At 51.0% G+C, this 26,439-nt stretch overlaps 1 long non-coding RNA gene across 1 annotated transcript; it reads left to right on the top strand.

Annotated features, from left to right (window-relative positions):
* On the top strand, window positions 1-3,406 carry LOC116854195. The gene is made up of 3 exons (XR_004380106.1): window positions 1-192; window positions 1,811-1,857; window positions 3,318-3,406. It is a non-coding gene; the product is annotated as an uncharacterized LOC116854195 (long non-coding RNA).
* The last annotated feature ends 23,033 nt before the right edge of the window (window positions 3,407-26,439 follow it).

Raw genomic sequence — 26,439 nt, 5'->3', positions numbered from 1 at the left:
GGGCGGGGTGGCAGTCGTGCCCGGGGCGCCACCTGGCTCTTCTTGCAGGGGTGTTCAGGTTGGGGAGGCTATGTCGGAAACGGCTTGGGGCTCACGTGTTGGGGGCAACCTGTGGTCCCTGCCTTGGCATGGCTGCCTGAGTCTCCAGGGCCGGCCTCTGAGCCAACAGCAACCCCCATCCCCGGTTTCCAGGTGAGGAAACTGAGGTCCAGAGACACAGTCCAAATGGGAGTGAGGGGGGTAGCTTGAAGGGGCCCCTCACAGGGGCCAGGTGGGCACCAAGAGGAGAAACTGGGGGGCCATGGGCCACCATGCTTCTGGCGCTGGCCTTTCTGGGCCAACCTGCCCCGGTGTGGGAAACTTAACATCGCAGGGGCTCCTGGGCAGCAACAGAGAATCACGTGATGATGATGAAGTTCTACAACCTAGGAGAGGTTCGGTGGGCTGAAGTCCGGAGCCGATGACCAAGAAAGAATTCTTGAGACATCTTTGGTGCAAAATGGTGGTTTATTAAAGCACGGGGACAGGACCCGTGGGCAGGAAGAGCTGCTGCCCCGGGTTGTGAGGGATGGCAGGTTGTGTACCCTGCGGTTGGGGGAAGGTGAAGGAAGGGAGGTTTCAACGGAGCTTTCATATGCTAAAGAGGGCCTACAAGGTGCCGAGATTCCGGAGGTCTCACGGCTTGATCAATGTTGTCTTTTGGCAAGCTGTTAACATCAAGATAGTTGGGAGATTCCTGTCTTGCAGGATTGTGATCTCTGCAAGTTAACTATTTGTTTCTCGTTTATGGCAGTCAGGGGTGCCTGAGGTAGTATGTGTGACTACTGAGGGGAGCGGGTGGAGAGGGGGTGCAAGGTGCCAGCTTTTGCTTTGTCCTCAGTCAGCCTCCTGCTCCTTCATCAATGAGAAAGTTGTTTCCTTTTCTAATAAATCACATGACTGGCTTGTCTCCTGAGCCATCAAATAATTTTTTAAAAAGACACTATTATTTATAAAACGCTTAATTGGAGCCAGGCGTGATTCTCCTAGAATTATCTATGCATCTATCTTAACCCATTGACTCTGCCAAACTTGAGGCAGGTGGGGCTATGATTCCCATTTTACAGAGGAGGAGGTCAAGGCACAGGTAACAAGTGGCTGAACAGGGACACAGTCCTCCAGTCCCTGCCCACAGCTCAAGGTCCAGAAGAAAGTCTCTAGGAGGAGGTGCTAATGTGTCTTTTAACACCTTTGGGGCCCTGGGGCTGAGCTGTGGTGGTATCCAGCCTGAACCCAAGTATCATTTGTTTTTCCATTTACCAACTCTTGGGGCAAAGAGAGGGTTTTGCAACTAGGATGTCAATATAAAGTTTCCTTTTTATTTTTTTTTAATTTTTTAAAAAGATTTTACTTATTTATTTGACAGACAGATCACAAGTAGGCAGAGAGAGAGGGGAAGCAGGACCTGAGCCGGAGGCAGAGGTTTAACCCACTGAGGGCGCCCCTAAAGTTTCCTTTAAATAAATGGTTTCAGGGCCGCAGAAGTGTAGAAAATTAAAGAAAATATTAAGTACATGATAGGTCAAAAGAGAAAGATTGCTGGTCATGGAAAAAAAGGGTCATGAATGGATGGAGCCTGGCCACTGCCAGAATTAACCCCTTCCTGCCATTTCCCTCCCATCCCCATCCCTTTGTTCTGGGTGGCGCATGGGAAGGGTTTTGCTGGAGACTCAAGGCGTTTGGGCAGGAGGGCAGGAGGACCCAGGAGGATGCTGGGAGGTGGGATGGCCAGATCAGGTCTGGAGCGGATTTTTGAATTTTTTTTTTCCAGAATCTGGAAACCTCAGGGCTGGACATCCCCTTCCCACAGGACTGCAGGTCAGATAGTGGGTACCTGGAGAAGCTGGGGCTTGGGGGGTCCAGCTTGGGGGAGGTAGGAGGAGCCGTCCTGGGTATTGTCCCCACACCTATCCTCGCCCTTGGTGACCACCATCTATTCTTTGGCTTTTTCTTCCCTGGTGTGTGTGTGTCTTGGGTCCTTGGAGCAGGTCTGAATTCCCTGGGGCTGTTTTCCTGTCTGGTGAATTGGATTAAAATGCCTGCCCGCTGGCCTCACAAGTCAGGGTGAGGAAGGAACAGGGTAACAGGAGGAAAGGCTCGGAGATGTTGGGTCCAAGATTGGGGGAGGCACAAAGAAAGATAACCTTAGCATCACCACCACAATCTGGCCTGTCAGCAAGTCCTGGGGCCCTGCCCGCAGAAAACCCAGAATCTCCCCACCTCTCCTTCTCATTGGCCCCCCACCCTGGTCTAGGGCTGTCATCTCCAGCCTTGGTGTTCTGGCTCCTGCCCCCACACTCTGTTCCCCTCACAGTGACCCTGAGGGCACCTGAGAACACCTGAGTCAGGTCACACCCCTCCTCAGCTCAAGAGCCCTCCAGGGCTCCCAGCTCACGGGTAAAATCCCCAGTCCTCCCACAGCACATAAGACCCTGTGTGTTCTGCCCTGTCACCTCTGTGTCCTCACCTCCTCCTGCTCTTTCCGTGCTCACTTGGCTGCCACTTTCCTTGTGGAAAACACCAGGCACAATCTGACCTCAGGGCTTTTGCACAAGCTGTTGCCTCTGCCTGGAACATTCTTACCCCAGATAACCATCTGGTTCCCTCCGTCCTCCCCTTCATGTTTTGGTTCAATTTCCTGACCCACCCCTCAAGTCCACATATAATCCCCTCCCATCCTCAGCACCCCAGCTCCTCCCAATGTTCTCGATTCTCTGTATTGTCGCTGCCTCCCATCATGGACTATACCTACTTACCTCGCTTACTGTCTGCCCACACCCCGCCAGACTGTCAGCTCCGGGGGCAGGACTCTGGTCCATTCGCATCTCTGCAGTCCGTGGCACAGCGCCTGCACCCAATAAGGCTCCATACTTAGTACCCACCCCGCCAACACACCCCTGTCGCTGCCCCCTGCTGAAGGAAACCCCCTTCAGGCTTCCTGATCTGGCCCTTGCTGGGGTGTCACACTGTTCCTTCTCCTTCCCTCTGTCCTTAAGTTCCAGCCCCACTGACCTATTTGGCAGCGCCACCCCCACCTCCCCAGACAATCTTGTGACCTCTGTTCCACAGCAGGGAGGCAGGGACATGATGGGTCCCTATGTGTCCGAGGGGAAACTGGCACCTGGAGTGCTGGGCCACTGGCAGGAGGCTCCTCACCTAGGAAGTGGCTGAGCCAGGATTATTCAACCAATACTACTACTACTACTACTACTACTACTACTGCTACTACTACTACTACTATTTATACTGTATTCTATTCTATGTTTTGATGATTGTAGCTACAGCAGTAACAAATCATCCTGGTGGAAGGCAGTGCTCATCCAGCACCTACTCACCAGGCCCCCTTCTAAGCACTCTACAGGGATTGAGCTCCCTGATCTTAGAAGGCAGGTGCCGCGATTTCCATTCGCAGGGCGGGCTAACGGAGGCACGACACCATGACGGGACTTGGAATCACAGGGCATGCCCATCTCAGATCAGAGGTCCCCAGCAAGCCCCATCTCTTCCCCTCTGGGACCATAGGGTCTTGGGCAGGTGATGTCCCTGGGCCTCAGTTTCCTCATCTGTGAAATGGCTGGCACCTTGCCAAGCGCAGGTGAGGGTCATAAAAGAGAGCACAGATTGCAAGGGTGTAACTAGGAGGGAATGCTCAGTGAACAGCAGCTGTAGCTCTTAGGGTACACCCCTTCTCTTTGCTGTGGTGGGGAGGGAGACAAGGGGACCCCAGGGTCCTGCCTCCCAGCCTCTTGTGCTGCCTACCTATGCCCAGCACCCACGCTAGCCCATGCTGAAGTGGGGGGTCAGATGTGGTCTCTGGCTGGAGGGGGACTAACAGGAAGCCCCCTGCTTGGGAGACAATGGCAGAGGAAGGGGCTGGGCCAGCCCCCACACGGATGAGCCCAGCTGCGGCTCCAGGAGGGCGGCACAGCTATTGTGAGTCCAGACAGCTGTCCCTGAGCCAGGAAGCCCCAGGAAGCTAGGGAAAAAAGTGGGAGGTCGCTGGCCGACCCTGACCCCCAACCCAGGCCAGGCCTGACAATGGACCCTTTGTCTCCTCCTGCAGGCTGGACACCTGGATTCCACCCCACCCCCCAGGCTGGGCCCCCAGGGTCCCCCTAAGGAGACCAGGTGCCCAGCTGGCACACTCCTAACCCCCGCCACCCACACTGCCCAGCCCAGCCTGGGGAGTTAGCAGGCAGTGCTGAGCTGCCGTATTTATAGTTCCCTGGCACTGCTGAGCAAACTTCTAAATATAGTCGCCGAGCTATTTGGGGCCTCGGCCAGGGGTGGAGTGGGAGTAGAGGGCACCGCACGTGTGCCTCCCTGGCCTGGGCCCTCGAGAGGGCTTGGGCCTGTCTCCTGGGGCTGAGGCTGTGGAGGGGGGCCCTGGGGGGCCAGTTTGTCTGTCTGAAGGGGGGTACACAGAGAGAGGCGCAGTGGAGTTGCTCAGAGCCACAGCACAGGGAAACTGCCCGAGAGAGGTGCAGGCGTGTTCCAGGCCCAGGAGGAGGACACACATTTGTGCCTGGTGCCCCCAATGTCCCGTTCCTCCACTTCTTTCACGCCAAGAGCTACCAGGGTAGGGAAAGTGGACCGAGGTGTCACCACAATGTTCTCAGCTTCTAGGAAATAAAGGCCCCCAGGAAGTTGCAGGGACAGCCCTGAACCCCAAACAAACCCCAGCTCCTAGCAACCCACTTCCCCTTCCCCATCAGGGCTGACCTCACTGGTGGCCCGTGTGGGGGGTGGTGACAAGGGGGGGGGTTGGGATGGGGCTATAAATAGCCAGTTTATAAGCAGCTGCTGAGCCAGCTGGGGCAGAGGGTGGCTCTGGAGCCCAGAGGGCTTCTCATGGACAGCAGGACCCCAGAGTTGCCAAGATTTAGGGAAGTAAGGGGGACGCGAGGGACAAGTTGCTTAAAACCAGCAACGTCAACGATTCCTTAAAGTAGCGCCCTAAAAAATAAAAATAAAAATAAAAATAAAAAGTAAAGCACCACTTTAACTTGATGGCCACTGAGACTTGAAGGAAAGCTTAGTGCTTCCTCAGCTATGGGCTCACGGGATTGGAATATCATACAGTCAGAGAAAAAGAATGCCAGGGGTGTGCCCCCAGATGGGCTGGCTCTTGGCAACATACTCCTTTCTTAATTTAAAAAACAGAGGGGGGGCGCCTGGGTGGCTCAGTGGGTTGAGCCTCTGCCTTTGGCTCAGGTCACGATCTCAGGGGCCTGGGATCGAGCCCTGCATCAGGCTCTCTGCTCATTGGGGAACGTTCTTCCCTCTCTCTCTCTCTCTCTGCCTGCCTCTGCCTACTTGTGATCTCCCTCTGTCAAATAAATAAATAAAGTCTTTAAAAAAAAAAAAAGTCTCATGCTAAAAAAAAAAAAAAAAAAAAAAACAAACCCAAAACAGAGGGGCGCCTGGCTGACTCAGTTGATGGAGCATACAACTCTTGATCTTGGGGTTGTGGGTTTGAGCCCACATTAGGTGTAGAGATTGCTTAAAAAATAAAATCTTTTTTCTTTCTTTCTTTTTTTTTTTTTTTTAAGTAGGCTTCACACCCAGCTTGGAGCCCAACACAGGGCTTGAACTCATGACCCTGGGATCAAGCCCAGAGCTGAGATCAAGAGTCCGACACTTAACTGACTGAGCCACCAAGGTGCCCCTAAAAATAAAATCTTTAAAAGAAAGAATGAAGTGCAAAAATCTTCATTTATTTGACAGGGGTCATGGTAGAAATTTTTTTTTTTTTTTTTTTTTTTTTTTTTTTGGCTCTCCTCAGGCATAATTGACAAAATAGTGATAGGCTTAAAGCATATGACACGATGATTTGATTGTAGTAGAATCCTGAGGAAAAAAGAAGTGCCAAAAGCCCCACACAAAAGCCACCCTCATTCTAAAGCTCACAGACAGAGAAAATGAAACAAGTTAAGATTTCAGCATACAAACATAGGTAAACATACTTTTAGAAAGCCTGTGGGGAAGAGAATAAGAAAGAGAACCCTGGGCGATGGAAGGAGGGAGCGGGGTCCTGTCCCAGTTCACGGTGGGCAGAGGGCTTCATGGGTGTGCCTTAGGGAATTAAAAAAAAGTTAATGAACAAAGTAAGTTAAAGCAGGTCATGGGTGGACGGATGTTCATTGATTCTGGGAACCGGAGGCCTTGTAAATGTCTTTTGGAAATTTTCAAATGTTTGAAGGCTTTAATGAGAATCACTTAGAGGAAGGGAAGAGAAATGGAAAGCGGTGTAGGGAGAGGCCCAGCTGGGGACTTGAGCAGGGGGTGTGCAGGTTGCAGTGGGTGGTGTGGGCGGGACTCTGCCGCCAGCGACAGGAAGCCCTGCAGCCCTGAGCTGAAACGCGGGGCAACACTCAGGGGCCTTTCTGCCTCTTCCTCACAGAGCTCTCAGTCTCTACCCCACTCTGCAAGGGTTTCTGGGAGTGGGCGGCTGCAGGCCAACAATGCCCAGTGAGGGCAGTCTCTATCTCCGGGGACCCTGCGATGGGGTCCCAGGATGTGGGGCAGGGCGAGGAAGGAATAGAATTCAGGCTGACTGCCCGCACCAACTTCACGCTATGCTTCAGTGTCCCCATCGGTGCGCCCTACGTCACTGGTCTCTGAGGTCCTGGGCCATGGTGCTGGTGCTGATGGTCATGACCAGTCCCAGAAAGAAGTGATGTATTTTGGGAGCCAGGGGCTTCAGAAAGAATAACCCCCCACCCCCAGCATTCTATTAGCAACTCTCAGATAGATGCCCGAAAGAGCTGAAGGCAGGGACTCCAACAAACTAGGGGAAACAACCCAACTGTCCATCAGTGGGTGAATGAATCAACAATATGGGCCACATCCATGCAATGGAATATTAGCCATAGAACAGGAAGGAAGTTCTGGAACACACCACGACATGGACGGAGGGAGGGGTTGCACAATTTTGCAAATATGTCAAATGCCACTGGATTGTTCGCTCTTGGATGGTTAGTTTTATGGATGTGAGTTTCACCTAAATGTAAAAAACAAAAAACAAACCCTAAGCAGGTCATGGCAGTGTCCCCCACCAGTACCCTGGGCATCTCTCCTGTCATAGCCTCTCCTCTGTGCCTTCGAGACCACACCTCAGTTCATCTTGCTCCTGCCCTGAAAGGCACCAGACACTACCCTCCTCCTTTTACAGATCTGACAGTCATGCATTCACTCAACAAATACGGTGTGACAGGCACTGGGGGTGTAGGTGTGAAGAAGCCTGGCCTAAACTACTCTGCCCTGTGAGGCCAACATCCCAGCCCCAGAGAAACCCATGAATGTGATAGCTAAGCATGCCGTGAAAGACATTAGGAAAAGAAAAGCAGGCAGGCGAAAGAAGGAGGGGGTGTTGGGGGTTGCCACCCAAAAAAGGTCAGTTGGGAAAGGCCTCACCAAGAAGGCGACATTTGAGGAGAGACTGAAGGAGATGAGGAAGGAGAAACCACGAAGCTATCTGGGGAAGAGCGTTCCCAGCAGAAGGAACAGTCTGTGCAAAGTCCCTGAGGCAGGAATATGCCTGTTGTGGAATAGCAAGGATATCTGTGTGACTGAAGACCAGTGAGTGAGGGGGAGACAATGGGGTGATTTTGTGCGCAGCAAGCAATGACGTCAGAAGTGATATTTAAAATACTTAATACCCAGCATGGCGTGACAAGCCAGTACAGTACCACCAACTCCACATGGCCTCTCTCCTGTCCCCTCATCTCTGGGGAGGCTGAGGACCTGGGGGACATAGACCTTCCACTTGTTTCCGTTGTTCACTCGCTGCTGCCATGGCTGTGTCCCTGTACCTTCAACAGTACCTGCTCAGTAATGGTTGCACAGATAGATGTCAAAATCTGTGTTTATTGCAGCTGTATCTTTGACACCTTTAAACATCGCGGTAACCTCTTTCCATTTTTGTTTATTTTCCTCTTTCTTTCTTTCTTTCTTTCTTTCTTTTTTAGAGAGAGAACGAGATAGAGAGAGATTGAGGGAAGGGCAGAGGGAGGAGAGAGAAAATCTTTTTTTTTTTTAAAGATTTTATTTATTTATTTGACAGAGAGATCACAAGTAGACAGAGAGGCAGGCAGAGAGAGAGAGAGAGAGAGAGAGAGAGAGAGAAGCAGGCTCCCTGCTGAGCAGAGAGCCTGATGCGGGACTCGATCCCAGGACCCTGAGATCATGACCTGAGCCGAAGGCAGCGGCTTAACCCACTGAGCCACCCAGGCGCCCCAAGAGAGAAAATCTTAAGCAGACTCCATGCTCAGTGCAGAACTGACTGGGGGCTCGATGGTAGGACCCTGAGATCATGACCTGAGCTGAAATCAAAAGTCTGAGGCTTAACTGACTGAGTGACCCATGTGTCCCACCTTCTTGTCATTTTCTTCCCTTGTCACTCCCTCCCTCCCCACCCTCCTCTCTTTCTCTCTTTCACAAAAAGAGCAGTCTCTTTGCTCCACAGCTCAACTAGAGGGTGAGGCCACAGCTGAACGAGAGGGTGAGGCCACAGCTCTCAGTTTCCTGGGAGTGCAGGCACAGCCCTGAGAGCGAGTGACTGCCTATATTTTGCCCGTGGGTGCCTCCCTGTCCCCATCCTAGTCCTAGCCCTGAACCTTCCACAGGCAGCAGCATTAATCAGATTTAATATCCCCCACCTCTGCCCCTACCAATGCAAGTCTTTTTTTTTTCTGCTGCTTTCCACTTCTGGCAATGGCTCAGGTCTCCTTCAGTGGCCCTGGCCAAAAAGTTTCTTTCAAAATAAATTCATTTAAGAATTAAAAGAAAAAGAAAAGCAAGTTGGTTGAAGAAACAATCTGCGGCCCATGGAGAGAGGAATGGATGGAGGACGATTGTGAGCCAACAACCAGTGCCCCAGTGCAGGAGGTGAGGATGGGGAGGCTCGCCTGGGTTCCGTGAGTGGGTGGGAAGCCACCTTGACCAAAAGGGTCCTCTTTGGTGCTACGGGGAGCCAGGAAGAGAGGGCCCCTCCGGACAGAGAGCATCGTTTTCTTCTGAGTGGTCTGAGGAGGGGCCTTTCTGAGAACATTTCACATCAGCACCCCCATATCTGGGGGTAAGGGTGTCACTGGGGTTTTCGTGGCCCCTGGTGTGGGTCGTGGTGCCTGCTGAGTGAGGAAGTTCAGCAGCACCTGCCTCTCACATCCCAGCTTCTGCTCGGCTCAAGGAGTCAGCCCTGGGGACTCTCCCTGTAGGCTGCTCGGATGCCTACCAGGCCAGCCAGCCCTGACATTGGCAAGGAGACTGCCACCCACATCCCGAGGTTTCTGTGAAACAGAGTCTTTAAAATCCCCAGACAAATGGCCAACAAGCACAGAAAAAGATGGTCAACATCACTAATCAACAGGGAAATGTAAATCAAAATCACAGCAAGATACTAGCTGTAGTATCTCAAATGGCTACTGCTAAAAAAAAACAAAAAACAAAACAAAAAAAAACCCCAGAAACAAGTGTTGGCCAGGACGTGGAGAAATTGGAGCCCTTGTGCACTGTTACTGGGCATGTAAAACGGTGCAGCTGCTGTGGAAAACATTCTAGTTAAAAAGTTAAACAGATTTTCGGCCCACGATCCAGCAATTCCTTTTCTGGGTATATACAACCAAAAGACTTGAAAGGAAGGTCTCAGAAAGGTATTTGTACACCCAAGTTCATAGCAGCTATTGTTACTCACAATAGCCAAAAAGTGGAAGCAACTCAAGTTTCTATCAATGGACAAAGGAATAAACGAATGTGGTAGATTCACGCAATGGAATATTATTCAGTCTTAAAAAGGAAGGAAACTCTGACACAAGCTATAATGTGGGCGAACCTTGAGGACATTACACTGAATGCAAAAAGCCGGTCACAGAAAGACAAGCACTATCTGATCTCATGTACATGAGGTAATGGAATTAGTCACCCTCACAGAAACAGAAAGTAGAAGGCTGCCAGGGGCCCAGGGAGAGGGGCGAACGGGCCCTTGTTGTTTAGTGGGTAGCAAGTTTTAGTTATGCAAGATGAAAAAGTTCTGGAACTTGGTTTCACAACAACATGATTATGCTTAATGCTGCTGAACAGGTAAAAATGGTTATGATGATAACTTTTAGGCTATATGTTTTTCACCACTTAACATTTTTTGGGAAAAAAAAAAAAAAAAAAAAAAGGAAATTCTGGTCCAGGCTCCAACTTGGATGAACATGGAGGCTAATATGGTGAGTGACATAAGCCAGTCAGAGAAAACGAACACTATAGGATTCTGTTTCTATGAGGTCTCTAGAGTGGTCAAACCCACAGAGACGGAAGGTAGAATGGTGGGGAGTGTCTGTTTCATGGGGACAGTGGTTCAGTTTGGGAAGATGAACCAGTCCTGGAGGTTGGGGGATGGGGGATGGCTACATGACAGTGTGGATATGCTAAATGCCCGGGAACTGGGCAACTAAAACTGGTTAGGATGGTAAATTTTGGCTCATGGGTATTTCACCACATTTAAAAAAATAAAGCCGTGGGGCACCCGGACCGCTCAGTCGGTTAAGCACCTCTTGATTGATTTTCCCCTCTGGTCAGATCTCAGGTCTTGGAATCCAGTCCCAAAGGGGCATGAGGTGTCTCTCTCCCTCTCCCTCTGCCCCTCCCCTGCTCATGCCTTCTCTCTCATAAACAAACAAACAAACAAACAAATAAAATCTAAAAAAAAAAAAAAAAAAAGTCCGGGGGAGATGCTAAAAAGGGGTGGCGGCTAGACCCACCAGCCCCATAGGCCTACCAGGTGTCAGGAATCTGGGACTTGCCCTCCAGGGAGTCAGTACCAATTTCACCTTGACGCCTTGTACGCTGCCATCCATACCTGGTCGTCCCCGACTAGCCCCAGACACCCAACGGCCCCATCAGCCTCAACCCAGGTGCTACCAGATCCTTCCAGGTGCAAGGGCAGGAATCACTGCCCCGCCCACTTGAGTGGTCATGTGACTTGTTTTGGCCAGGGAAATGTGAGCAGCCATGACACGCGTCACCTCTGGGTCGAAGCTTTAAGAGCTGATGCGGCAGCACCGTGTTTTCTCTTCCTTCTGCTGTGGTGGCGTGCAGTGTGCCAGGCAGTGGCCCAATAAAGGTGAGCTTTCTGATGTGTTAAGACCCTAAGATTTGGGGTTCACTTGTTACCGCGATGGAACTGAGCCCACCCTGACTCCGATGTGGCAGCTGGCGACTGAGTCCCCTCTTGGGTGTGCTGAGGACCTAGTCCTGTGAACCCCAGGGCTGGACCTGGGGTAAGAAGTGAAGCACTTGGGGCACCTGGGTGGCTCAGTGGGTTAAGCCTCTGCCTTTGGCTCAGGTCATGGTCTCAGGGTCCTGGGATCGAGCCCCGCATCGGGATCTCTGCTCAGTGGGGAGCCTGTCTCTCTCTCTCTCTCTGCCTGTTTCTCTCTCTGCATACTTGTGATCTCTCTCTCTGTCAAATAAATAAATAAAATCTTAAAAAAAAAAAAAAGAAGTGAAGCGCTCACCTTGGAAAACAAAATTTAAGGGGGCGCCAAAGAACTCAAGAGTCAAGACGAATACTATTCTAATGCAGTGTTTGAAAATGTCAAAATTAATGCAAAATATCCATGATAAATAAAATAGAAAAATCTTACATGGAGATGGAGATGTGACTGCACAGTGATGGGCCTGAGGCAAAGGGAGAAATCTGTCTGTGCCTCACTCAGCTTGCTCTGGCCTCAGCCCTGGTAAACACCTATGGTGTTTTCCCTGGGGGTTTACTATCCCCCATGTGGATGCAGGTGCGAATTGGGAGGAAACTGACATCCCTGAGAATAAACCTCCATCACTTTTGGTGAGTCAGGACCTGGGCTCCCTTGCCCCTCCTGTGGGATAATGGAGGTGTATGTTCTTCACGGTGTCTCAGAGGTCCCTAAGTGGGCTGAGTCCCAGGTGCCTGCAGTAGTGATGCATTCATTCAAACTCTGTATTTGCTGCCTGCCCTTCCCTATCTTGCTTCCCAGCTGCCCCACTCATGCTTTCTAGGATCCGCTTCTCATAAAGTACCTGCACTCAAATCCTTGTCTCAGGCTCTGCAACTGAGGGAAGTCAACTCAAGACAAATGTCCACTATAATTTTTTTCAACATGGCAAACACTGTAGCACCTGAGTCTCCTCCTGACCTCTGGCCAAACCTGGTGTGTTAGTGATCTGTTGCTGTGTAACAGATTAGTCCAAATGCAGGGGTTTAAAATAACGGGAAACTGTTTCTGTGGATCAAGAATTGGGTCTTGCTTCTCTGAGTCCTCTGCTTTAGGGTCCCTCTTAGGGTGCCATCCAAGTGTCAGCTGGGGCTGCAGTGTCATCTAAAGGCTTGGTGAGGGAAAGAGCCACTCCCAAGCTCACTCATATGTTATTGGCAGGGTTTAGTTCCTCACTGGCTGTTGAGGAGGTGGCTCTAAACTCACCACGTTGGGGGGCACCTGGGTGGCTCGGGCAGGCTCAGGTCATGATCCTGGAGTTCCAGGATCTAGCCCCATGTCAGGCTTCCTGCTCAGTGGGGAGTCTGCTTCTCCTTCTCCCTCTGCTCTTTCTCCTGCTCATACTCTCATGCCCTCTCTGGGTCTCTCTTTCATAAATAAAATCTTAATAAAATAAAACAAGTTCACTACGTGGGCCTCTCCATAGGGCAGCTTACAACATGACAGCTGCCTTCATTGGGACAAGCAAGAGAGAGAGGCGCACGTGGACAGGCAGACAGTGGGAGCAATGGGGAAGTGTCAGTCTTTAGTAATCTAATCTTGGAAGTGACATCCTATCACCTTTGTGTCATTCTGTTGTGAGAAGTGAGTCTCAAGGTCCTGCTCACACTCAGGGGGAGGGGATTATACAGGTTGCATCTACCAGGAGGCAGGGATCATGGGGGTCATCTTGGAGGCTGTCCCTTCTTAGTGTATGGCTCAACCACCAACTGAGTTGTTCAGGCCCCAAATGGAGGTGCCCTCCTCAGCTCCTCTCTTTCCATCATCCGTAAGGCCCTCTACCCTGGCTCCAGATGGCCCCTCTGGTCCTACCTCTTTCCCTCATCCTGGGCTGGGTTGGTCTTCCTCCTCCTCTTGAAAGCTCAGTCCCCTCATGGGGTCTTTGCACCTTTTGTTCCCTCTGCCTTGAATTCTCTGCCCTCAGACATTGGCATGCCTTCTCCTTCAGGTTCTCTCACCAGACTGCCATGCAGGTGTCAGCGAGGGCTGCGGTCTCATCTGAAGGCTTAATCAGGTAAGGACCCACTTCCTTCTGCTTTAGTTTCAACATGAAATCCTTAAAGATGCATTTCTGGTCCAACAAAGCATTTAGCCCTGCTCAGTAAAGAGTTAACTGTGCGGGTTTGGAGTTTTCAAATCCTGCACATTCTGTCTGTAGGACCGGCCCTTACCCTGCTTCTGGAAGGTCATCTGTAAACTCCTGGAGTGTCCTGCCTGTTAGGAGTGTCTGTGTACCTATGACCTTAGCCATGTCAGATAGTCTGTGTACACAATATGATTTATGGTGAGGGCCTTGGGTCACCATGCAGTACCGGCTTGACCTCTAGAGGGACGGAGCCCGAGGTCAGCCACACTAGTTGTCAGCCTGCCTGTGTGACCAATTCCCAGAAAATCCCTGGTCACCAAGGTGAGTTTCCCTGGTTGGCAATAATGCTCTGTGTCACACACTGCTGCTGGGAGAATTGGAGGCTGTCTGCATGACTCCATGGGGAGGGGACACCTGGAAGCTTGTGCCTGGTCTCTCCTCGATCCTGCCCCATGCACCTTGGTTATTTGCTCTTTGATTTGATTTGACTTGATCTGATCTGATTTGATTTGATTTTTTAAAAAGATTTTCTTTCTTTATTTGACAGAGAGCACAAGCAGGGGGAGCAGCAGAGGGAGAGGTAGAAGAAGGCTCTCCATTGAACAGGGTGTCTGATGTGGGGTTCGATCCCAGGACTCTGGGATCATCATCTGAGTTGAAGGCAGATGCTTAACTGACTGGACCACCCAGGTGCCCCTATTTTATTTTATCTTAAAAAAATTTTTATTTATTTATTTAGAATGGGGGAAGGGCAGAGGGAGAGAGAAAATCTTAACTAGACTCCATACCCAGCATGGAACATGAGATGGGGCTCGATCCTATGACCCTGAGATTATGACCTGAGCTGAAATCAAGAGTCAGATGCTGGGGTACCTGGGTGGCTCAGATGTGTAAGCATCTGCCTTTGGCTCAGGTCATGATCCCAGGGTCCTGGGATTGAGTCCCACATTGGGCTCCCTACTTGGTAGGGAGCCTGTTTCTCCCTCTGCCTCTCTCTCTCTGTCTCTCATGAATAAATAAATAAAATCTTTAAAAAAGAAAAAAGAGTCAGATGCTGGGGCGCCTGGGAGGCTGCCTTTGGTTCAGGTCATGATCCCAGGGCCCTGGGATCAAGCCCTGCAGCAGGAAGCCTGCTTGTCCTTCCCCCACTCCCCCTGCTTCCTTCTTTCACTATCTGTCAAATGAATAAATTAAAAAAAATATCTTTAAAAAAAAAGAAGTCAGATGATTAACCCACCAAGCCACCCAGGCACCCCCTCCCCGCCGTTTGCTGATTTTAACTGTATACTTTCCCTGTAATAAATTGTGACCATAAGTATCACAGCTTTTTTGATTTCTGTGAATCATTCACAGGAACCACCCCAAGGGTGGTCTTGGCGACCCCAGGCTCAAGTCCCCCAACCACCAGCCATCCTCTTTGAATCTTCATCGCCCTTGTCACGGGGTGGTGTGTTCTTGCTCAGTTACTATTTCCTGTCTCTCTTCTCTGGATGGAGGGCTCCAGAAGGCCAGGACCTTGTTGGGCACTCTCATGAGAGGCGGAAGAACAGAGTGGTCAGGGGTCCAGTCCTGGCTTTGCCACTTTCTGGCAGTGTGGCCCTGAGGAACCAACCAACCAACGCCCCCTCTCTGTGCTCCAGTCTCCCTGCCTGTAATATGGGAACAGAAGCACTCACTCCTCCTTGGAAGGTGGGTGGGCAGGACTTACCAAGGCCTACCAAGGTCTTGATAAGTTTTAGCTTCTAAGCATTGGTCACTCTGCCTCCCCAGTAGCTAGAGCAAGGTCTGGAAGATCAGTGGTTCTAAAGAACCAGTGAATTAGGGAGACCCTTCTGATGCCTTTGGAGGCAGAAGGGGACCAGAAACAGTCCAGATGCTGGGGAGGAGGAGGAGGAACACAGAAGCCCCAGGATGGGAGAGGTGCTGGGCCGCGGGGCGGGGGGCGGTCAGAAGCCTACCCTATGGCTCTCCGGCCACACACAGGCCCTGCCAGGGAGCTGCCTGGGGAGCAGGGCCTGCTGTGGCCACCAGGGAGGAGGCCCATGGGAGAGGCAGGCTGGATATAGAGGGAGAGGGTGGGAAAAACTGAATCCCACGGTTATGGCTCCTAGGAGGAAATGTGTGGGAGGTCTGGGGGGGTCAAGGCAGCTGGAGCCAGGGTTGTGGGCGGGTGCAGGCCAGGCCCCAAAGAAAGTCTCTGCTGGGCGGCTGCCGGTCTGGCCTGGCCTGGGAGGAGGCGTCTTTGGTGCTGGACACCCTAGAGATGCTGCCAGATGCAGCCTTGGCCCCCCAGGAGGAATGTGCCGCCCCCCCGTCCCCCGTCCACAGCCCCTGCCTCTAGACTCTTCCACATAAGGCTTTCGGGGGTGCTCATGCCATATGAGTTCAGGACAAAGGAATCAGAAGCACATGCACTGGATTCCCCAGGGAGGAGAAGTTCTGGAAACCAAGACTAAAAGGAAGAGAACAGCCAGAGGGGTACTGGAATCAGACTTGGGAGGCAGCAGGAGGAGGTGCCTGGCTTGGAGCAGCCTCGGCCCCATGCGGTACCCGCACCCCCTGAACTCTCAAATTAGGGCCATGTCTCAGGTGCCATGAGGGGCTCACGAGTGGCCGGGGCACCTCCCTCTACCTCTCTGAGCCTCTGTTTCTTTCCTTAGGGGCCCAGACACTCAGCGCAATATACTTGGAATAGTCCACGTCTCTTTCCATCTCTGTATCTGTGTCTGTCTCTCTCTCTCTGTCTCCTGCACCAGCAAACCCTGAGGGCTCTACTTTCAGAATCCAGCCAGAATCCACCAGCTTTTCACTGCCTCAAGGGCCCCATCGTATCCCACTTGGATCAATACAGTCTTGGATCACTTCTGTCCTGGTCTTCCAGCTCCCACACTTCCCCCACCTCCACCTCCCCACACTCGGCTGTTCCTCTAACAGTGACCAGAGGGCGCCCTTGAACACCTGAGTCAGATCCCATCCCTTCTCGACTCAGGAACCCTCCATGGCTCCCACTTCACTCAGAGCAAAAGCCAAAGCCCTCCCTATGACCCACAAGGTTCTGCACCTCTGCCTCGTCCCCTCCCTGCCCTCCCTCCTCCCGCTCTCCTCCTCACTATTCCCTCCAGGCCACAGGCTTCCTCATGGTTCCTGGCAAGCTCCCACCCTGGGGGGGAGCACTCACAGTTGTCCCTTCTTGCTGCCCTCCTCCCCTAGACCTCCACATGGTTCTCCCCTCACTTCCTTCAGGTCTTTATTCAGACATCACTTCCCTGAAAGCCATCCCTGATCCCCAACTTTAAACTGTACTCTCTCCATGCCCCCTTTATTTTTCATACCACACCACCCTCCGAGGGCTTATTGTCTGGTCTGTTCCCTACCCGCGTCCCCAGTGTGCAGAGTAGGGCCTAGAACCCAAGGCACCTGTTGGTTTAATCAACTGAACAGTGACAATCCCATCTGCAGATGTTTGGAGCAACTTTTTAATCGCTTTATCGTTTAATTTACTTAGCATATAATTTGCCCACTGTATGCATACAGTTAAATTATTTCTAGTAAATTTGCTGCGTTGTGCAACCATTACCAAAATCCAGCAACTGAGACACTTCTATAACCCCAAAGTTCCCTGTCCCCATTGTAGTCCCTCTCCCCTCTCCTCCCCGCCTCAGGCAACCACTGGTCTGCTTTGTCTCCCTATAGCTTTGCCTCTTCTAGAAATTTCACATTAATGGAATCATACAATTTGTAGTATTTTGTGTCTGACCTTTTTTTTTTTTTTGCTGCTTTTTTTTTTTTATAATTTTATTTTTTATAAACATATATATATATATTTTTTTTCCCCCCAGGGGTACAGGTCTGTGAATCTCCACGTTTACAAACTTCACAGCACTCACCATAGCACATACCCTACCCAATGTCCATAACCCCCCCCCAACCCCCCTCTGCCCAGCAACCCTCAGTTTGTTTTGTGAGATTAAGAGTCACTTATGGTTTGTCTCCCTCCCAATCCCAACTTGTTTCATTTACTCTTCTCCTACCACATTAACCCCCCATGTTGCATCTCCTCTCCCTCATATCAGGGAGATCATATGATAGTTGTCTTTCTCCGATTGACTTATTTCGCTAAGCATGATACCCTCTAGTTCCATCCATGTTGTCGCAAATGGCAAGATTTCATTTCTTTTGATGGCTGCGTAGTATTCCATTGTATATATATACCACATCTTCTTTATCCATTCGTCTGTTGATGGACATCTAGGTTCTTTCCATAGTTTGGCTATTGTAGACATTGCTGCTATAAACATTCGGGTGCACGTGCCCCTTCGGATCACTACGTTTGTATCTTTAGGGTAAATACCCAGCAGTGCAATTGCTGGGTCATAGGGTAGTTCTATTTTCAACATTTTGAGGAACCTCCATGCTGTTTTCCAGAGTGGTTGCACCAGCTTGCATTCCCACCAACAGTGGAGGAGGGTTCCCCTCTCTCCGCATCCTCGCCAGCATCTATCATTTCCGGACTTGTTAATTTTAGCCATTCTGACTGGTGTGAGGTGGTATCTCATTGTGGTTTTGATTTGTATTTCCCTGATGCCGAGTGATATGGAGCACTTTTTCATGTGTCTGTTGGCCATCTGGATGTCTTCTTTGCAGAAATGTCTGTTCATGTCTTCTGCCCATTTCTTGATGGGATTATTTGTTCTTTGGGTGTTGAGTTTGCTAAGTTCTTTATAGATTCTGGACACTAGCCCTTTATCTGATATGTCGTTTGCAAATATCTTCTCCCATTCTGTCAGTTGTCTTTTGGTTTTGTTAACTGTTTCCTTTGCTGTGCAAAAGCTTTTGATCTTGATAAAATCCCAATAGTTCATTTTTGCCCTTGCTTCCCTTGCCTTTGGCGATGTTCCTAGGAAGATGTTGCTGCGGCTGAGGTCGAAGAGGTTGCTGCCTGTGTTCTCCTCAAGGATGTTGATGGATTCCTTTCTCACATTGAGGTCCTTCATCCATTTTGAGTCTATTTTCGTGTGTGGTGTAAGGAAATGATCCAATTTCATTTTTCTGCATGTGGCTGTCCAATTTTCCCAACACCATTTATTGAAGAGGCTGTCTTTTTTCCATTGGACATTCTTTCCTGCTTTGTCGAAGATTAGTTGACCATAGAGTTGAGGGTCTATTTCTGGGCTCTCTATTCTGTTCCATTGATCTATGTGTCTGTTTTTGTGCCAGTACCATGCTGTCTTGATGATGACAGCTTTGTAATAGAGCTTGAAGTCCGGAATTGTGATGCCACCAACTCTGGCTTTCTTTTTCAATATTCCTTTGGCTATTCGCGGTCTTTTCTGGTTCCATATAAATTTTAGGATAATTTGTTCCATTTCTTTGAAAAAAATGGATGGTACTTTGATAGGAATTGCATTAAATGTGTAGATTGCTTTAGGTAGCATAGACATTTTCACAATATTTATTCTTCCAATCCAGGAGCATGGAACATTTTTCCATTTCTTTGTGTCTTCCTCAATTTCTTTCATGAGTACTTTATAGTTTTCTGTGTATAGATTCTTAGTCTCTTTGGTTAGGTTTATTCCTAGGTATCTTATAGTTGTGTCTGACCTTTTTTAAAGCAGTATGTTTGTTTGTTTGTTTGTTTTTTTAAAAGATTTTATTGATTTGAGAGACAGAGACCATGAGCTGGTGCAGAGGGAGGGACAGAGAGAGAGGGAGAAGCAGACTCCTCGCTGAGCAGGGAGCCTGACTCTATGGCAGGACCCTGTTTCCATTCATCTGTTGATGGACATCTGAGTTGTCATCACCTTTTAGCCATTGTGAATAATTCTGCTGTGAACACTTGGGTACACATACACTTTCATTTCTCGATTATATGGTCGGTGTCTGTTTAACTTTTTAAGAAACTGTCAGATTGTTTCCCAAAGCAGTTCCCACCAGGAGTGGCTGTTTGTTTCATCTTCCACATCCTCCCCAACACCAGGTATCATCAGCCTCTCTTATTTTAGCTGCTCCAAAAGATGTGTGCAGTGCATCTCCTTGTGGTTTTACTCCACATTTCTTTACCGGTGGGTGATGTCAAGGACCTTTGCCTATCCTTATCTGCCAGCCATAGATCCTCTTTGCTGAAGTAACTGTTCAAATCCTTTGCCCGTTTTCAAATTGGGCCTCTGGTTTTTCTTGCTGGGTTTTCAGAAAATTATTTTTCAACTGCTTGTTGCTGGTACAGAGAAATAGAATTCCTTTTTGTATATTGACCTTGTATCCAGGATCTTGCTAAATTCACTTAATCCCATTCGGTCATCAGTAGATTTTATTATATCTGCCAATTACCTTATTTCTTCATTCACAAAGGGTGAAGGTTTTATTTATTACATTTTGATCCTTACATGTTCCCTTGTCTTTTCTTTCTTTGTTGCCCTGGCTGGCAGCCTCTAGTGCAATGTTGAAAAGAAGCAGTGACAACAGCTATCCTTTTCTTTTCCTGATCTCTGGGGGAAATCTACTGTTTCACAACTACATTTCACATTTGCTGTGGGTCTTTCTTTTCTTTCCTTTTTCTTTTCCTTATTTTTCTTTTCTTTTCTCTTCTTCCTTTCTTCCTCCTTTCTTTTTTTGTAAGTAACATATCAGAGTATCATTCTCTTCTAGTTCTACTTGACTAGTTTTAAACAGGAACAAATGCTGAATCTTCGTACTGGGTGTAAGAACTCTTTATATACTCCGGACACAAGCCCCTCATCAGATGTACAGTCTGCACAGATTTCCCCCCTTAGGCTGTGGCTTGTCTTTTCATTCCCCATATGTCTTCTGGAGGGCACACATTTTCACTGTGATGAAGTCCAGTTCGCGAACGTTCTGTTGCACGGACCATGCTTTTGGTGACATGCCTGAGGAATCTTCGCCTGAGCCACAGTCCCCAAGATTTCTTCCTCCATTTTATCGTTTTTGGTTTTACATTTAGTTGCCACATCTATTCAGAGTTGCTTTTGTGTAAGACATGAAGCAGGGCCCAAGTTGTTGGTCTTGTTGTTCTTCTTGCAAGTGTCTTAAAGCCTGGCGATTTCTCTTTCTCCCAGAGTTAACAGCTGGCTCCCGCTCCCCTGCCTGGACCTCTCCCACCGGGTCCGGGCAGGTTACAGGAGAGAAACCCATAGAAGCCTGCCCAAACAGGATGTTGCCCAACCCTCTCACGGCGGATATCCAACCTCTGGGGCCCTTATCGGCACTTCCATCGGCAGTTCTTGGCAGTTCTGACAAAGCCCGACCACAGGGCCTGCCACTCCACCCTTGCCCCGTCCAGTGGCTCAGGGCTTACACAGGAGCATTGATGCCCAAACAGAGCAAGGTGTCCACAGGGCCAACACACCCCTGGGCCTTTTTGGAGGGGGCAGTTCCTGTCTCCTAGGCCTTCCCCTCCTAGAGTCAACCTCTCCATGACCCAGCTTCCCTCCTCTCCAAAATCTCAGGCTACATTGTGCCTTCCTTTGACCCCAGCCACACCTGTTCCCACCAGCTTGGAGAGGGCAGAAAGCAAACATTCCTAGTGGCCCTGCCCCAGCATGTCCTGGATTGGGGTGGGCCTGGGGGCTCCCTCGCTCTGGGGGAGGGAAGCCCAGGAGTGGTCTGTCCTCCCAGCCCCTTGCCTCACCCGTACCTCTCCCAACGGGTGGTCCTGGTTAAGGGCAACAAACCAAACCTAGGGAGACATGGGGAGGGGATGGCAGCAGCCAGAACTGCGGAGGCCATGGGGGATACAGACCCAGCCTTTGGTGAAAGACTAGCTCACAGTGGGGCGAAATCCAGTCGTTTTTATACATAAAACCTCTCTGTATATATGAAGGCTACTTTGTTGGTCTGACCACCCGTTCTTCCCATGAGCACAGGAATCAAGTCAGGTCCTCTCCCTCCTCTGCTCAGAACCCTCTATGGCTCCCACCTTACTCAGGGTAAAATCCAAAATCCTCTTGAAGCCCACAGGGCCCTACATGATGTGCCCTGTTGCCCCCCCGTCACCTCCCACCATCTGCCTCCCACCATCTGCCTCCCACCCTTCCTCCAGCCACACAGGCCTCCTCGCCGTCCCCCAAACACATCAGGGATGCTCCTACCTGGGGGTTTTGCATGGGCTGTTCCCTCAGCCTGGAATACCCTTCCCCAGATATTTTTACTCCTTCTGTCTCAAGTCTTTGCTAAGATAACACCTGCTATTTAAAGTCTCAGCTCCCTTCCTCCCTTTTTTCTGCTGGAACTTTCCTCATAGCACACATCGCCTTCTGATATCACTGCCATTCACATATTTGCCTGGGCTGTGAACCCCAGAAGGGCAGGGGTTCTTCTGCCTTGTTCATTGCTGTATCCCCAGCACCAGGCCAACGCCAGGAACACAGTAGGTGATCAGTAAACTTGGAATGTGTGGAATGAGTCCTCTCCTTCTCTTCCACCTTTGCCCACTTAAGGCTAATGGGGCTGCACCCACCCCCAGCACCAAGAGCGATCACATGACCCAGGCCTGGCCAATGAGCGCCTTCCATCCTTTCTGGCCACAGTGATTGGTTTCTGAATGACATGTGACCCCAGTCTGTCCAATGAGAGGCTGCCATCGGATTTTTGCAAGCGCTTTTGGAAAAGTGCCTTTCTCATTTTTTTCCGGAATTTTTTGGCTGCCAAAAGATAAACCAGGGGTTGCTGAGGCCATTTTAATCCCACTAGAAGTCACTGCATGAGCGTAAAGCTCTCCAGGGGCAAGCTTAGTTAAGAGGGGGAGATTACTTTGTTTGAAAGCCTGGATTCAGCTATTCCTGCAGCCAACATTCCTTAGATATTTCTTAAGCTAGTTTGGGTTTGGGTTTTCACTGGTGACTGAAATAGTCCTGAGCAATTCATCCATCCTTCCTTCCTTTTCTCTTTTTCCATCCCTTTCCCTTCCTCTCCCTCCCAGTCTCTCTCCTATTCCTCCCTCCCTCCCTGTCTTCTTCCCTGATCCCCTCCCTCTTTTTCCTTCTGTCTCTGATTTAATCCTTATCCCCATCCTGGCCTGAACCCCACCTCCAAAACACAGCTGAGTCAAAACTAACGCTTCACCTTTTCTCCAACCAGCCCTCCTGCACCACTGCTCTCCTTTGCCTCCCCAAGCTACCCCTCTGCCATCCTGTGTGTGTGAGACTCTGCCAATGGGGCTGTGAATCCTGGCTGTCCCGCCAGAAGGCTGTGTGCCCTTGATAAGTGACTTCACCTCTGTGAAATGGGCATAACAGCCTGACCACTATTCCCAGACCTGCCTTCTCTCTAATCTCTTCTGACTGCCTGGTCACAGGGGCCTCACCTAACTGCCCTGCTCCAGCTCACTGGTCCTTCACTTTGCTCAGAATCCCCTGAGTCTGTCCTGTGACCTGAAGAGAGTCCCAGTGCATCCTGGCCTCTAGGGTCACCAGTCAGCGGCCAAGACTCAAGGGGACTATAGATATCATGCCCATTTTACAGATGAGGAAACTGAGCTCCAGGACACCCAGCCAAGGTATAAACAAGGCCATGTTTCAGAGGGATAAAAGCATGATAGGCTGGAGAATTTCCAGGAAAGGGGGTGATTCCTGGGGAAGCAGCATAGTCAGGGAGGGCTCCCTGGAGGAGATGACTATTTAGGACCAGGGCTTCCCAGACAGCCCCATCAGGAGGAAAGTCAGCCATGCTGAGGGAACTGCAAGGGCAAAGGGCCTGAGGTGGGAACCAGTGTGGTATGTTTAGGCTCCAGCTCGGGGATCAAGAGGAAAGCAGGCTCTAATATTCATACCGCTAAAACGCCTGGCAGAGGGCATGGGGAGGAACGGGGTGGCTAGTGGGGCTGGGTGAGCTCCCTCTGATGGCTGTTACCTCAGTACCCACCAGGGTTTTCTCCAGGAGAGCAACCATTTTTGATCCTGTTCACTTTTCATACCTCGTTCACTGTGCCTTTGCCCTCATTTAACAGAGGAGAAAACTGAGGCTCCAAACAGGCTGCCCAGGGCTGGAGCCATCAACTCCAGCCTCTCCAGGAATTGTAGCTCCCCATGTAGGACAGAATCTCAGGAGCCCTTCAGGCTCACAGGGGTCACTGGGGGCCCTTAAGACCAGCCCTCAGCCTCCTCCTCTAGGAAGTCTTCCCAGTTTTTTCCGGCCCTGGGCCTTCCCCTTCTCTGAATTCAGCTCTTGTCTATGTCAGGCCCAGCAAGTGGGTTCTCTGAGGGCAGACTGCTGGTTTTGGGTTTTACCAACTCTGCCCAGCTCACCACATACCTCCATACACAGAAATGGAGAAGATCCAAAGTTGGGGCTGGAGACAGCAGTGGTGGGAAATATTTTGGTTCTCAGAAGGCTCGAGAATTGCCTGATTCCCAACCGATTAGGGGTAATTAACCCTTGGAAAGGCAGTAATTAAGTCTGTGCCTCTGAAACCATAATTAGAAGCTCCAGGAGGCTCCGCCCCCTCCCCCAAGAGCAAGGCAGCCCCCAAAGCTGAAACCAGCGGGGACTGGAGGACTGGAGATGGAGTCTGTTCCCCTCATGGGGCTGAGACCCATCGCTTCCCTCGTGGCTCCCAAGTCAGGGACCCGGAGAACAGCATGCATGGAACCCGAGCTTTCCCCCTGCGCAGTCCTTTTCGGGGTTGTCAGGCAACATGGGGCCGGGGGGACTTTGCTCTTGGATGGCACAAAGGTAGGGGGATTGGGCTTGGCTGGAATCTGGGGTGTGGGGCTGGGGACAGCCCTTGAGACTTTACTCTCTGGCTGAGGGAAGCTGAGACCTAGACTCCAGCCTCAAAAGGGGTTGAGGATGCCAGGGACATAGGCTGGCCACAGGGAGGTTGGGAGGGGAGTCCTGGGGGCTCAGAAAGGACAGTGGAGGCCCTCTAGTGGGGGTACTCACCTCAGCGGAGAGGCATGGGCCCCAGGAGCCAGGCTGGCTCTGTGGTTCCTGGCTCTCCCATTGAGGCAGCCAGGGGATGAGGTGGGGGCTTTGTCAGAAGAGCCGACCCCCAGCCCCAGTGTCCACAAAGTGTCTGGCATGGGGCAGCTGAGACTTACAGGTCCATGCTTTGCCTCTATCCCAACAGTCTAGCTCCTGGCATCCCCAAGGAGACGTTTGAGGCCCACTTTAATGCCCTCAAGCCCTAAGCCACTCCCCACACCCCATTTCCTCTGCAGTGCCCCCTTGGTGATGTAATTGGAATGAATATCGTCAGAGGCTAAGGCCCAGGAGAGTGAGGTGTGGCACGTGGACTGGCACCTGGTCCTGGACTGGCATTGTAGATGGGGCGGGAGTGGCAGGAGGGTATCTGTGTGGGGCTGGATGATGGTGGACTGCTTGCGGCTCAGAGTGACGTTTATTCCGTGCTCGGTAGTGCATGGTCAGATTTGTCTCCAAAAGGGGCCTTGACATCCTACCCCACCTCTCCCTCATCTCTCAGCTCTGGCCACCCTGTCATCCTTTCTTGTCCAGCACTCCAAACTCCTTTCTGCCCCAGGGTCTTTGCACTTACCACGTCCTCCACTGGACAGCCTTGCCCCTTTGTTGGCATGGCAGGGACCAGATCCCTCTCAGGGCTCAGTGCAAACATTGTGACCCCAGCCACTCACTTTATCCAGAGCAGGCTCCCCCTCCACAACCACTAGTTACACCCTTCTGTTTACTTCCTCCTTTCAAACACTTAAACAGCAGTGATCTCATAGGTTATTGTCCCCTTCCTCTTCTGTTTCCCGTCCCCCACTGGTAAGCTCCAGAAGGGCAGGGAGCTTTCTGTTCCTTCTGTTTCCCTGAATCCCCGTACACAGTAGTAGGTGCTCAATAAATGTTTATTGCTGGTGGTAGGGGGTTGAATGGGAGACAAAGTTAAGTGTGGGAACAGCCCCTGGGAAAAGCGGGACGTAGAGGAGAATTTCATAGGGTGGGGGCTGTTTCCAGTACCTCTCGGCTGCCGTGGGTACCCTGCGAGTGGAGTGGAGAAACCTAAGAGGCGACCCACTTTCCCAGAGTCGCACGCACCTCCCGCTGGTGGCCCACAGGTGGCGCTCGCTCCCCGCGCTGCAGAGGCGGGAAGCGGAGGTGGGAAAATCCCAGCGTGCGGGGGTTGGGGGATGCCTCCCGATTTAGCCCACTCTCCTGCCCTCCTTCTGGCGTCGAGCTCTGACCCCGAATTTGGACGCGAAACCCGGGACGCTGCTCCGAGGACCCAACTCCTGGAGCCTGAGAGGCGCGGGGACGATGTGTTGAGAGGTGGGGGATGGGGGGAGCTGAAGGCTCGCACCTCGCATTCTCCTGTCCCCCCCGCAAAACTAATTAAGCAGGCCCATGTGGGAGAAGGGGGGGCGGGTGGAACGCTTACTTTGCGTCCGTCCCGCCTTAATCCTTTCAGGCCAGAGGTGGGCAGAGTGCTTGTCCTCAGTAGGCCCTTGAAGCACACTTGTGGAATAGTGAGTGGGCGGACCCCCATTTTGCAGATGGGGAAACTGAGGCTCGGGGAGGCTACATGGCTGGCCCCGGTTCCCAGAACTGGGAAATGGTGAGGCAGGGGTTGGAGTCCCAGGTATGTCCAACTCCAGGGTCAGCTGGTTTAAAAAACATTGAAAAATGGATTTCTTAGTTACCCAAAGTGATACGGGAATCCCTTTGGAAAGCAAAAGTCTTCCCTGACCCTCCTCACCTCAGCCCACAGGTGATGGTGAGGCGGGGGAGAGTCCCCTTCCAGCCTGCTTTCTCTGTCTACACACACTGCAAAGGGCACCCAGATTTCTAGCTGGGTCACTGGACACACACTTCCCCTCTCTGGGCCTCCGTTTCCTCATCTGTAAAACGTGCGTAATTGTCATCGAACCTCCGCCCCCCTTGGGCTGCTGTGAGGACTGAATGAGTTATTCTCATGGAAAAGCGCTTGGAGCAGAACCTGGCTTCCAGGCTGCCTCCAGATGGGCAGGTCCCCTCTGGGTGGTCTCCACATCATGGTGGGAGACATACCAGGCTGGAATGTTACTGCTGTTCCTCTAGTGCTGGCCCACAGTGCCTCTCTCTGGTCTGAGGCTGCCTGTGGATCCCACTGCGTATCTGCCT

The sequence above is a fragment of the Lontra canadensis genome, unplaced genomic scaffold, assembly GCF_010015895.1.
Source record: "Lontra canadensis isolate GAN:19392208 unplaced genomic scaffold, GSC_riverotter_1.0 scaffold88, whole genome shotgun sequence".
In the NCBI taxonomy this organism is placed as follows: domain Eukaryota; kingdom Metazoa; phylum Chordata; class Mammalia; order Carnivora; family Mustelidae; genus Lontra; species Lontra canadensis.
Note: the sequence above shows the minus strand (reverse complement) of the source record. Positions and strands in the feature narration are given on the sequence as shown.